Below are 10,759 nucleotides of genomic sequence, written 5' to 3'. Positions count from 1 at the left end.
TTTTTAACCAGCAGTCTTTTCTGCAGCATTTGGCATTGCTTTGAAGAATAATGACGCAGAGCATTTTGGAGGCATAGATGTAGCCAGCTAACGTCGTGCTGCTGTTGTAAAAATGGAGCTAGTAATATTAAAGCAACTTGCAACTGTGCCAAATAACTACAATGTAAGTGAAGGTACTTAATTTTTTCATTAGCTGGTGAGGAAAAAAATTGTGCTCGAGGGCAAAAAAATAAATAAATTAAATTGAGCGTTGTATTCTTCAGTTGGCCAATCAGGTTTTTGGCCAAGGAAAACTGCACTTGAATGGCTATAAAGGTACAGTGTGTAAAATGTGTTTATGTCTTGAGTGCGTTCAAGCAAGTTTCCGGTTTGTATGCCAATTGCGAATAAAAAGGGAAAAAATGGGGGATGAAGCAGGTTTGTATGCCACTCGTAAATAATAGGAGAAGAAAGGGATTGGAGGGAAATATATATACTTATATACTGGGGAAATATATACTTGCGCAGCACGCACGTAAGTATCACGATGGACACAATCAGCTTGGGAGTTGGAATGACTGCAGTGATTCTACGCATACACCCGCTAAACACAAAGGAAAATGCCAGCAAAGACCACAATACAACAAGAATTTATCTTTCAGGAGACAGCCTGAAAAGAGCAGCGATTTTGACTTCCTTGTGTGGCGGGCGGCCCGCTCCGTGCCCGCGTTCTTGCCTGTTAATCCTCGTTTGCCTGAATGGTTATATGCATTCGACTTGACTGGCAAGAGTGCATTTGTGTTTGCGTTTAGCAAACGCGTAGAAAGCGTTGATTTTGCAAGCAAGTCCGTACTGCGCAGCGCGTCCTCATTCGTTGGCGACATACCTACCTGACTGTGGCGTCCTTGTTTTTGTCCACGGTTGACATATATGTGCCTAAGCTTTTTAGATTCCGTGTTATCGCGCACTGAAATAATTATTTGCTAGCGCTCTCGTGCACGTGCTGCAACCTTCTAAATATTACACACTGCGGCTTTAATGACATTTTTGTCAAGTGTCTAAGGCAGGAAATGCAGCGCACCATTGTATGTAGTGCTGCTGACCTCGACTCGGGACATTGTGAGTCGGTGGAGCGAATACTTTAAAGACCTCGATTCTACCGACACGTCAGTAGAAAATGCACAGACGGTGATGAACTCAACTCACTTCACATCCAGCAGAGATTTGGTAGCTAGAACAATTCTGCCACCCCCCATGTAATATCATTAATGATAACTAGACCTATAATTATATTTAAAACGTTTTGTTGGTCGTTAAGAACAGATTCATTTGCATGTTTTTGAAATTGACAATTTTTTAATGTATTCCTTATAATAAAAAAAAAAAAAACGGTCTAAATCTTACACACTGTTCCTTCAAGAAAGGAGTGTCAAATTTGTTCAAATCTATTCCCAATGGGCCTGACCAATAAAATCACGGTACATATATTTTTTGTAACTTTAACCTACAACCTACAAAATCATTTCACAAGCCGGATTATACCCGTTCATGGGCCAGAACCCAAGCATATAAACATACAACGTGTTGCACATTTAATGTAATGACGTCCACGACTGCTTCAATTGAATCGTTCTGCGTTCAACTTGACAAGCCAAAAAATAAAGCGGATGTCTTCAAATGGTTATCTTGCCTGTCATCTTTCTCAACAAAATAATTTCAACATAGTTGCCACGATTGGCAGGGCAAAATGGTGGCTGCTGTTTGGCGAGGATGCAGGTGGCATTAATTAATGCGAGCTTTTAAAACCTCTCACTTTACCTTCGTATTGTGGCTGCTGTTGTCTTTGTTGTTCATCCGAAGCCATGGGTAAAGTTTCGACTTTCCAAAACTTTTTAGTCGTTAAGTATTTGCCTTAGGATGTGAGTGTGAACTGCTCGCTGTGAAGTTTAAGGTCAAAATATCCCACGTGAGTCCAGACAGTCACAACTTGATGGGAAAAGGTGGTCTGAAATAATCCTCCCAGCTTTATTTTCCTTTGTTTATTACCTCTTGTTTAGATTGAAAGTCCGCATTGGCCAATGTTATCAGTTTGTAATCTGGTGTGATTTTTTTTGTTTTTGTTTTTTAAACGCCAGTCTGTAGTTTGACCTGAGAACATATCGTGAGTTATTGCGCCACCTGCCTGTGACTGTATGTGCTTGAACTGAGAGAACGGCCCGAATATAAACGCTTTGTTGTGCAACATTGCTCACATAGTATTTGTGTGCTCGTGCACCATGCCAAGGTGCAGCGCATGCCCCCGCCTCCTCTTGAGATGCGATCTGTAATTAAAGGTGTTTGTGCGTGGACTGCTCCCCTTTGCATGAATGTCACCGACTGCGCGCTCATTGTGCTGGCAGTGAGGTGGGTGGAGCCGCATGTGGGTACTTGTGTGCCAGGAAGTTGCAGAGGTTTATTTCTAATTGAGTCAGGGACTTGTGCTGGAGAGGTAGGCGTGCGCGTGGGGGGAGGCGGCGGCTCTAATCTCAGGATGCTGCCGCCGCTGTTGTTGCTGCCTGCTGGCTGCACATCAAAAAGTTCACAGCAGTAATCATGCAAATCATGCCAGCGCCTGCATTCTTTCAATAGTAGCGCCGTGTCATCCTTCTCATCAGTCTGATAGCTGCTGCGAATTTCAACACAGTGGAGACCAAAGGTGCCCAAACTGTGGTCAGTTGTAAACCACCGGCTATTTATTTCAACAAAATCAATTGACGTGGCCGCTTCTTTGGATTTGTCACTCCTCACCAAAAGAACGACCGCTACGGTTAATACAATTGTTTTGAAACTACTGTAATGGCTTGACATCAGCATAGTTTTAAATAGGAGAGAAATATTCAACTTTTCGCTTTGCCGGAGGGAGGAAAATACCAACGTAGGAAGTTGGGCAAACTTAGGCCCCTCCCACGCAGACAAAGCCTTTACGCATGGGTGTCCAACCCCAGTCCTCCAGGGCCGGTATCCTGTATGTTTTCAAATGATCTCTCCGCAACACACCTGGCTGGTCACATGATTATCTTATCAGCAAGCTGATAATGCTTGATCCTAATCATTTGCATCAGGTGTACTTGCGAGATGGGTTTGGAAATCAGCCCTCGAGGACGGGAGTTGGACACCTGTGCCTTACAGTATATGCGTGGTGTAAACAGAGAAATTATGTGTCGCGATTGTGACAGACATTTGCGGAGGGAATGGGGTATACCGTCTAAAAAAAAATGAATCCATGAATAAATGATAAAATAATACAGAATTTTATTTCTTTTTAGAAAAATTCTATTCGTCAAAGTCACTATTTCGTTTGAGAAGGTTTTTTCCCCCCACACAAATTCCTTGTCTTTTTTTTTTTTTCACTTTTTGTTGAAAAAAATGAATCCAGTATTTTTCCTAAGACCAACCCCATGTTACACTGTTTATTCCGGAACAACAGGACAAGCGAAAAACTTCAGTTTAAAGAAAAGAATGTACTTTCTTTGTCGGTTCCCCTAATGCTTCTGTTGTCAAAAGACACAATATATTCTGCAGGTTTTAACAAAGCAGCCAAAATGCTACCTACATACCTAGTGCTAATTCCTGCCCTTTTACTTTCATTTTAAGAGCCCCGTGTTTGACTTTCTTTTTTCGCATGCCGGTTAGGGATATTACACATGAAACGGCCTGTTTTGTTTTATTTAAGCCTGTCGCCTTGTACCTCCAAAAATAGCCACTTTTCAGAGAACCCCAGAAAGGACATGCTTGTCCACCCCTGGCATTGCGTTGCCATTTTCAGGAGGTTTTAGCCTGATGTCAGAGAGACACTTATTTGGACCACAATGGTTGTGGCCTCGCTTGTCCTTCCGAGTTTCAGCCAGCCTTTCATTTGAGGGCCCAAGGTGATTGGCCCGCTCGCCTGCTCTGGTTGCGGCGTCTCTGGGTGTGACGCAGGCTGCTATGCATGTTCGCCACGGTCATTTACACTTTCCACTTTGAGTCAAGGCAGATTTTCACACTGCAGACGCCCATTGAATGTCACAGGCACCCGCACACATACTGCTGTCTCTGTCTGTATGTCACATAACCTCCGCCTGCACATGCTACGCCCACACACATCCTTGCCCAAAATGTCCGCACACACAGTTAGTGTCCTCAACTACACACACTCACATCTACATTACTCCTATGCACACACTTCCCGCCCACACAAGCGCACACGTGTTCAGTCAGACATAAGCCGCTCATGCATCCCACACTCAGCAGACACAAAGTAGGAGCCTTTTAAATACACGCACGCACGCACACACACACACACACACACACACACACAAAGAAATGCGCTTAATAAAAAAGCCGCTACTTTAAGACCAGACGTCTTTGTGTTTTTCCCGGCGGCATCCACGCCCGTCTACAAACTTGAGGAACCAGGATGGCTCAAATGAAGGGGGACATTTGTTTCCCTCCCCTTATCTTGCACACCCCCCACTCCTCTCCCCTCCAGTTGAAGTTGGATTAAAAGAGCTGCTGGAGTGCTGAGGATGTGGGCTGTCTGGGAGCGGCGTGGGTGCTCTGACAGGGCGAGGGGCTGACAGGCCCAGGCGTGGGCGTGTCATTGAAATGGCTTTCTCCTCCGGGGGGCCAAACAGAGGAAGGAGAAGAAGAAGAAGGAGAAATAAAAGGCAAAAGAGGGAGCGGCGAGCTGCCGCACAAACCAGAAGTAAGATTTGACGAGGCTGCCTGCCAAATGAGGCGCATGCACTATCAGCAGGTGGGAGGGCGGACGCCAACAGACACAAATAAATTAAAAGTCACGCCTACGCTTGAAAATGATTGACAGGAGTGTGAAAACCTTGGAAGCTGCTTCCTTCCATGCTTTGCAAATTCCCACTAAATTCAACTTCCCCAATTTCAACTCGTTCAGTGGAATGTTCACATCAACGCCATATATCGATAACGCCATATATCGATAACGCAATATGAAAAAAAGATGGCAAGAGAGAGAAGTGAAGTCAAGCAACATTGAAATCTTAAGGGGCCAGTAGGTAAAACTGCTAGCAAGGGTAAATGTGTAGCCTCACTTCTTCCCCCCCCCCCTTTTTGATGAAGGATTCTGAAACGCAACTTCAACAAAATGGCAGATTAAAGTCACAAAATTAGGGCCAAAATTAACCCAGTTTCCCATCCAAGTCATTTTACACTCGGATTACTATCATGTTATACTTAGTTTTAACAAAAATGACAAAAAGTGATTTTTTTTCTTGTAAACCTCTTATCCGGTCTATTAATTGTCCATTTACTTGCGTGGGTAAAGAGGGACAGCAGGGAAATGGAGAAACATAAACCAGGAAGCATTAGTGATGATGTCAAAAGATTTAGAGATGCAAGATATTTCCCTGCTATTCCCTTTGAGAATTGCTAATGTTGCTAGCTACATCAGTGGTTATCAACCTTTTTTTTTTTTTCAGCAAATAATCCCCCTAATCAACGCAGAGCGTTTTCGGAGGTTCAAAATAACAAAACAGTGCTGTGCCATGCGTGTCGTATTTATTAAAATTTGGAACTCATTTTGAGCGGTATCTCGATACATATCTCATTCAACAACCCCTAGCTCGTGTAACATCTCATTTCTTGTTGCTTGGCATCACTTGTGACAAAAAGTGGTTCAAATATAACAAAACAAAAGCATAAGCTGTCTGGTAAAGATAGATAGATAGATAGATAGATAGATAGATAGATAGATAGATAGATAGATAGATAGATAGATAGATAGATAGATAGATAGATAGATAGATAGATAGATAGATAGATAGATAGATAGATAGATAGATAGATAGATAGATAGATAGATAGATAGATAGATAGATAGATACTTTATTCATCCCCGTAGGGAAATTCACATTTCCAGCAGTATCCTCAAGTCGAGATATAAAATATGAGAAATAAAATACACAAAGATACACATAAGTCCAGTACAGAAGTATACTTAAGGTGCTTGTTAACAGTGTAAACAGAATAGTGTGAATCTGCAAAGTTGCAATAAGTTGCTTCGTGTTGCTCTATGTTGCAGTTAATTTGCTCTTCATTTGAAAAGAAAAATGCGCTGCTCCATTCACGGAATTAAAAAGCATTAAATCAGTTAGGTCGACATCATTGCTATTTTTCTTCTTCTTTTGTCCCCTAATTTTTGATTTCCAATAGTGTCAGAGCTACTGGAACATGTTTGTAAATGATTGACTAAACTTGCAGAGTGCAACTTTAGACGCTGTTTCCTTTAATACATGCAAATTCCCTCTGTTTGAATCAGTATAGTGCATGGGTGTCAAACTCTTTGACTTTGAAGTCAAATAAATTTTAAGTGCGTTCATCACACACTTACCAAAATCAGAGACCGGCAAAAACTGTACGGTAATGCTTGGTGGGTTTTTTTCTTCCCAAATTCTTTGAAAGTCGGAGGCGACTTGCAAGTTTGGTATTTTAGTCGGAAATTTGAAGTCAAATCCGCATTTGGAGGGCCACATAAAATGACATGGCGGGCCGGATCTGGCGCCCGAGCCTTGAGTTTGACACCTGCGGTTTAGTGGAATGTTTACATCAGCAAGCCACCAATGTTGATGTACATGACACAGATGATTCTTTCCAAAGAAGCACAAGGATGTTTGTGAAAAAAAGGACTTGTGGGAACAAGCAGGCCCAGTGTTGACCCACCTTGCTGCGTGGGTGTATGGACTTCTTATTTGCCGCTGGCTCTTTAATTTGTTTGCTCCTAATTCTGTTCTGCTGTGCGCGCGTGCATGTGTGTGCACACGTATGTGTGAAGTGGGTGAAGAAGGCGGTCAAAACAAGATGATTTTCCTTTGCTGTCTCCTCTAAGTTTTGATCCTGTCTGCCTCACTCATCAGTGGCAAAAGTATGTGGGAAGGTCATATCAAAATACTAACGCACGCACACACAAAAAACTTCAGATAAGGATTTAGATGTGAAGGTGGGCGGGGAAAAAATCTAACCAGTTCATGTGTGCATTTAGAGAGAAAAATATGCTAATAACTAAAAATGCTAATGACTATATATTTCACTTGAAAATGGAGGCAAATGTTAGGGGGGCAAAGACGGGGGAAATATATAATGCTGAGGGGTGTAAAAGAAAAAAAAAATCAAGAAAATGCACATTCTTGGGTGCTGGACTACGAGTATGCAGGGTCAACTGTAGTTTTAAGTTGAAATATTATCATTATCATTATCAGACATGGCTGATATAGGCGGTCTGGACAATTTAAGATTTGGCAGCTTCCCGCAGCTACCATACGGATTGCCTAAAGGTGATCACATGATTTTAACAGACATTTTGTAGCCCATCCCTATCAGTCAGTGTTGCTCACTTAACTCAATTTTCATCAGTCTTTTTTCATTTAATGGGGGAACAAAAATGCAAATTGACGCTCCACAGTTCCCCGTGACCCTGAGAGACAGAAAATATGGGCAGAGTGCGTCCCCAGAATGGTACAACACCAAATAACAACGCTTATATTTGCCATGTAAGTTTTTTTGTCGCTTATTCTTTTTGTCGGTAAGAAACAATGAATGAAAATACAGTGGGCCCCCGGTTTATGAGCTTAATCCATTCCGTAATGGCAAAGAAGGAAGGTTGCAAAGTTTTGGTGTGAACAGTGGGAATGAATGAGGAAGTATGGGTATTAATATTAAAATAGTTATGAATTATTGGAATGTGTGAATATTAGTAATGAGGAAAATGTGAAAGGAATGAATTGAATGATGTATGTGTGAAAAGGGGAAGCTTCAAATGTGAAATGTGAAATATGCCATTGGGAATGAATTATGAATTATTGTTTTAGGTGAAAAATATGGAATGATGGGAAATTTTAATATTTATGAAACATTGGAACAATGGAAATGGTCCCTAAGGTGAAATGAATTAGTTAAATGTTGTGAATGTGTAATGGAAAAGCTCAAAGTGTGAAATGTTAAATCTCCCATTGGATATGAAAATGGGAATATTGAAGTTAAAATATGGAATTATGGAAAATATTAAAATATATGAATGTAAAAAATGTATGAATGTAAAAAATATGAAAATATATATATTATTGGAATGATGGAAATGATCCATGAAATGAAATGAAAGAGTTAAATATTATGAATGTGAAATGGGAAAGCTCAAAAAGAGAAATGTTAATCCATCCATTGGGAATGAATGTGGAATCCTCCAATTGAAAATGAATTGTGAAATATTAAAGGGTGAAAAATTATGGAAAAAATATTGGAATGTATGAATTACTTGAACGATCGGAAGGATCCCTAAGGCAAGATGAATGAGCTAAATAGTTAAAATATGACATGTGAAAGCTGTAAATATGAAATTTAAAATCACAAAATGTTAAGTCAATGGGATTTGTGGGAAAACAGAGAATTGTGGGAAAACTGTAAATAATTGTAATAAGAATAATGGAAGCGGTCGTCGCATGAATAATCGGAATAATATGAAATTGGAATAGTGTAAATTGGATGAACTGGAAATGAATTGAAAAGCGTCAATAAATGGGCAGAATAAAAAAAGAGGAATAACATATGTGTGAAAGCTTTTGCCTTCACACAATTAAGCACTCACAGGCGAACAAACCTTTAACATTCTGCCATTTTGGGAAAAGTGACGCCGACCAATAGCAAACCAGGATTTTAGTGTTTCCGGAACGCCGGCCAATAGTAGACCAGCATCTTAGGGAGTCGTGGCGCCGACCAATAGCAGACCAGCATTGTAGTGGCGTAATCAGTGACGCATGTATAGACATATGAGCGCGGATTGATTCGCAGTCACGCACGCACACTGACCGCCATGTTTGAGGCATCAAGGTGAAATAAATTGCGTAAAGAGGGGACAAAAAAAAAAAAAAACCCAGCACGGTCTTCGTCGTAAGTTGAAAAAAACGTAAAGCGGGGCGTTGTAAACCAGGGGTCCACTGTAGTTTAATTAGCGAAGACAGATTTTGTTGGTTTATCCATCGGGCACCCTAGTCCCATCGTATGATGCTTCAAACAGTCTGCATCCCTTTCAGGCGACAGAAAATTCTTTACTGCATGCTTGCATTTCCTGCATTTGCAGAAAATGACAGTCAAATGAAGGCAACGTCCCAAGATGTCAAAGCAGACGGCCAACTTGGCTGTAAACCAACGGCAATTAGATCTCCAGTTAAAAATGTGAAGTGATAAGTGTTGAAAGTGGGACAGAATAAAGCACTGATGTTTACCCTGCCATTCGCTAGGTATTGCTTCAAACGGTTCGCTCTAAACCAGCGGCGAGATTGCCTTGCAGTCCATATTCCCAGCAGTTTACATGATGAAACCCTGATTGGGGTTAGGGTTAAGGTGTACAAAAGAAAATCAGGTCGACAATGTGTGATAGGTGTGTATCAGCTGAACAGGCCATGCAGGCTGGGCTGCAAAAAAAAGAGCCATGTCAACCGAATTGGCCCAACTCTTTTTATGTAAGGTCTTAAGCGGCCCTGTAACTACGAGAGTATCTTGACATGGATTATGCGCATATGAACGTTTCGGTAATGTGTGAGTTAAAAGAATAAGTTTCCTTTGTGAGCATTATTGCAATAGCTGTGAACACATTTTCGCGTAAGGTATGAACAAAAAAATCAGATGCACGTGAGACAATTTCATAAATGTATGGGAGTGTTTCAGCAGTGTACGAATCCATGTTGAATCTACAGTTATAGTAGCTACAGTACTGTATATGTCTCTGCGACCTCCTCGACCTTTTCACCTTTTTCTGCCATTTATCTTTTGGAGCCACGGTATTATCCGTGCTTTTGCAGTGAAGATGTTCAAAATGCAATGGGGATGCATGACGTCGAAAATAACTTTGAGCGAGTCGGCTCGCAAAAGTCTTATTGCGTCCGTGGGCGTGTAACCTGCTCGTGTTTGGTATTCCGTGCAGAAAGCCTCCCACGCCCGGTGAGTCCACCCACGCGCGGATTTGCGTCACGCGGGGAGCAGCGTGGGCGAGAGGCGCACAGAAGACTTGAAGGCGTGGAGAGAGAGGCACGGAATATCCCCCACTAGTAAAGTTCACGGTGTGCAGCGTAACAAAACAGGAAATGCTGAGGAAAAATAACAGTCAAGAAAAATAACAGTCTAAAGTTGCATGTATTTTTAAAACAACCATTGTAATATTACAGTTTAGTTTAATGATGTAAGAAACAAAGAGAGACAACTTTATCCTCGTATTATGTTTGATTTTGAAACAAAAAACAATTGTTTACAAAATAAATGCATTTTTGAAAGAACATCCCCTACATGTTCAAAACTTGGCTTTAAGCCTACAATATAAGGCATTTCATTACCAAAAACAAAACGATAAATAGAGGGGGAAAAAAAAAACATTCAGTGGGGAGACTTATAATGTTACATAATACATTTCAATCATATCAAGCATCTGATTGGCCCAAAGCTCAGATATTGAAGAGAAATTGGTTTAATATGTTAGTTTTGTTGGCCTCTGCACTGTGAGACCAACATGCTGACCAGTCTTTCCCCCGGCCGCCACTGCACATTATGCATTGTAATAATTGATAAACGTGGCTATTGTTTGCCAACTTATAGACGCATTGTGGAAAATTTAGAGTTGCCACTTACTGGTGTTACATGAATGCAGCATGCACATTATGGTGTCACTTTGGAAGCATACGCCAAGAGAGCAAGAGTATAATAGTGCGGAGCTTACAAAACCTGTGCAAATGTGTGTGTATAC

The sequence above is a fragment of the Hippichthys cyanospilos genome, chromosome 2 (assembly GCF_059441005.1).
Source record: "Hippichthys cyanospilos isolate Australia breed blue-spotted pipefish chromosome 2, RoL_Hcya_1.0, whole genome shotgun sequence".
Lineage (NCBI taxonomy): Eukaryota > Metazoa > Chordata > Actinopteri > Syngnathiformes > Syngnathidae > Hippichthys > Hippichthys cyanospilos.
The sequence above is the reverse complement of the archived record's forward strand: the minus strand, read 5'-3'. Positions refer to the sequence as shown.